Raw genomic sequence first — 3,820 nt, forward strand, 5'->3', positions numbered from 1 at the left:
AGTAACTCAACCCACTTTGCGGTGAGTGGTCTTGATTTATCTGTTCCCTGAGGGAAATTGCTGTCCTGGAGAGGAACTGACCAATTTCTTGTGTTAATTTTGCAGAATTACCTGGAGGACTGATAATAGAAGGAACTTAATGTCTCTCACTGGAAAGGCATTTTGTGTCCACTTTACAAGTCTATATCTCTCGCCCTCTGAAAAATGCTGAAAAGTCAGAAACCCCAGAATTTTAGCACGACTCCTGAGGACCCTCGCACTTTTCCTCTCTTTAAGTGCATACCTTTAAATAAAGCTTTCTCACTGCTCAACTTACTGCGTTGTGTCTTTTTGCTATTTCATTCTATTTCCAAGTCCCCATTTTACCCCTGATAAGTAGGGAGGGGCTGTTGAGAGCTCAGGTTTGGGCCTGCAGGTTCTGTCGCCTGGCTTCCTTACCTACATTCTTCCCACCTGCTCAAGAATTCTTTCTCCTTTAGAGTCAAAACCCTCCTCATCCAGGCTGAGGTTTCACCTGCTGCGCAGGGAGAGACTCCCAGATGTAGTTGCCAGGCGACAGCGGCTACACCAATCTACATTCCTACCAACATCATGTGGCTTTATTTTTAATCTGGTTCATTAATAAAATGCATAACCACAAGTTTCTGTTCCTATTTTCAAAGTAAACTGAAACCAGCCATAACTCTTATTTGAGGAGCAAGTAGGGTAGCACCTTTCACAGAAATCTTGGGTCTATGTTGGGGTCTGAGCTTTATCATCAGCAAGCCATCACCTTGAGTAAGTCAAATGATCTCTAAAGCATTCAGGTTCTTTATGAATGAAATGAGGAAGCTGGCCTGGGTAGTCCCTGGGGTCCTATTCAGGCATACTTTTTATGATTATATTTCCTTAAATGTCTTCTGTGTAATAGCACCACCAATACACAAAGGACACTGCTATGAATAGAGCAAGAATATTTTTACTAGAATTATAACCCAGTGGTATAACCAGAAACACTGGAGAAATTTCAAGTACAGTTAATTTTTTTTGCTTTGTTTGGTGACAGTGGCTAAGATTCCCATTTTCTTTAGTCCTTGATGATGCTATAGTGACATAACCTTAGATAAATAATTTATTATGTTCTGCAATATCTAAAAGAACAATTTATTTTTAAGAACATAAAGGCTGTAAAGTACTACCCATCATACTTAATCATCAGTAGGGAACACTTAAAGTCACAACACTATATTTTAATTAAAAGAAGCCTGATGTAGAAATTAGATCTAATTTCTCAGTATATTAATAATTTCCCAATATTCAATTAATAATTAAAGTTCTCAGTTTGCAGAGTAAGTGCTATATCTAGAATATTTGCATAATTTAGTGAATAAATAATTTCTAAATGGCAACGTTATATTATGATGTGTGTGAGTAAAAGATCCATTCAAACTGCAAGATGGATATATGGATTTTATATAACAGAGTATGAAAAGGTTACAGGTATTGGTTCGGATTCTATATAGCAACCAGCTATCACTTATCAATGTTGGTATAGTACCAAAGAAGGATATACACAATTATATGGAAATATTAAATGTACCTCCCTTTTCCTTTTTATCTGGATAAGACTATATTTTCTTCATATTATTCAGCCAAATATCATATTGAAATAAACTGAAACATGTAGAATGCAGAAGCAGATATGTGAATCCAGCTATTTTTATTACTTATTACAGAGATTTACAAAAACTCATAACAATTCCATGAAAAATAAAAAATAAAAATCTACATTATTTATATAACATGAATTTATGAGTTATTCTGAAATGAATTGATATTTTTAATTATCTCAATTTTATTTTCTAATATAGTAAATATCAATATGTACCATAAAAAACTCACTGACATTCTGACTTTTTTTAGAATATAAAGAAATCTTGAAGCAAAGAATTTCAGAACCACTAACCTACAGTATAAAATAATATTTTGCATAATGGGAATTTAATATGCAGTGTACAGAACAAAGAACCTGACAAATACATAAGGGAACCATGTATATTAGCTCTAATTATGCAGCATATATGAAAGGTATGAATAAAAATGCACTAAAATATTAATATTTGCAAGAAGAACTGACACAAACAGGCAGCTCATGCAGTTGCTGTGTAACACATAATGGAATCATTTCTGACCCAGGAGTTTCATGTCTCTGATAGAAGAAATGTAACTGGCAGGCTAAGTTTTAGTTTGCAAATAGAATAAATTTTCCTATCTTTCATAGCTCTCGACCCTGGTTTCTGTCTTTTCATTTAACTACTTAGATATATTTAGAATAGCTTCTCTGAAGTCTTCATCTGCTAATTCCAACAATGCTGTCAAACTCTGAGTCTGTTTTTATTGACTTCTTTCCTACATTTATGGGATGCAATTTCCTAGTTCTTGTATTTAGTAGTTTGTTTTTTGTGTGGTGAATGTTGTTGACATTATATTGTTGAGAGTCATTTCTGTTTCCTTTCTTGCATGTATATTGAGGTATTTTTTTTTTTCCCCTAGTGAAAAACTAATTTACTGTGGATCACTTTGATCCTGTCACATCTTGATTATGTCCATACTCTTAAAACCGTGGCCTTGTGGAATCTCAGTTACATGGTGAGGAGATCAATTAGACTTCTCCAGTCCAATCTGTTAGAAGTCTAATGTCTCTTGGCCCCAAGCCACTTCTGGATTCTCTACTCAGCTCAGATGTTTGCATAGTCCTTTTTTTTTCTGCTAGTTTTAGTGGAGTCTAGCCTAAGTATGCATAACTTAACAGTCTGCCAAGAGATTCACGGGTATAATTATAATGATTCTTGGGCCCCTTTTATGTGCAGCATTCTCTTCACTTGTACCCAGCTCTACAAATTAGTCTTGTAAACTGCCCCAAACTCCCATTTCAATTTCCTATACTTACCCAAGACTGTTGCTCACTGGGTGGGCTCCACTTCTTGCCCTATGGTTTGGAACATACAAGCTTTTAATTTAGTTCTTATAGAAGGTTATGTCCAGTTACTACTCAGTTGCTGGAATGTATTCAGTGTTGTCCATTGTAAAATGGTGTAGTTTTTTTAATTAAATGAAAAGGGTTTCAGGGGTCTAGATTTTAGATTACTGTCACTGACATATTTTGGAACATCTATGTCAAAGGTAGTAAACTTCCCAAAGGTGGGTCAATTGGAATTAAATACGAGCTCTATTTTGGCTATGGTCTAACTGTACAAAAATGTATCTGTAGACATCATATTAAATAGATTTTAATTAAAAGAATTTTAACTGAGGTGTGAAAAATGATTTTATAGAAGCGTATCTGAATTGCTTCTTGGCCTTTTGGCTAAGATCAAGTGTAGAATCTGTTCTTATCAGTTTAACATTTGATATGTCCTTTATCCGAGAACAATATATTAAATGGATTTTTGCAGCAGGAAGTTGGAGTAGGAGCTTTCTCCATCCGCTTCACGCATTGGCCTGGTATTGCAGTACTTCCAGGAACGGTGCACCCTCCCTTCTTTTTGATATCGTTAATGTACAATTACTTGAACATTATGATTATTAGACTCCCCCTATTATCAAGTCTGCCCCACATACCCCATTACAGTCACTATCCATCAGCATAGTAAGATGCTATAGAATCATTACTTCTCATGAGTGCTAACCGTAATGCCCCTTTTCCCCCCTTATCCCTCCCTTCCCACCCATCCTCTCCAGTCCCTTTCCTTTTGGTAACTGTTAGTCCATTCTTTGGATCTGTGAGTCTGCTGCTGTTTTGTTCCTTCAGTTTTTGCTTTGTTTTTATGCTCCACAGATG

General features: G+C 35.7%; 1 non-coding gene across 1 annotated transcript; it reads left to right on the plus strand.

Annotated features, from left to right (window-relative positions):
• The first annotated feature begins 3,326 nt into the window (after window positions 1-3,326).
• On the plus strand, window positions 3,327-3,517 carry LOC118927801 (U2 spliceosomal RNA). The gene has a single exon (XR_005030978.2). It is a non-coding gene; the product is annotated as a U2 spliceosomal RNA (small nuclear RNA).
• Window positions 3,518-3,820: the final 303 nt, after the last annotated feature.

The sequence above is a fragment of the Manis pentadactyla genome, chromosome 16 (genome assembly GCF_030020395.1).
Source record: "Manis pentadactyla isolate mManPen7 chromosome 16, mManPen7.hap1, whole genome shotgun sequence".
Lineage (NCBI taxonomy): Eukaryota > Metazoa > Chordata > Mammalia > Pholidota > Manidae > Manis > Manis pentadactyla.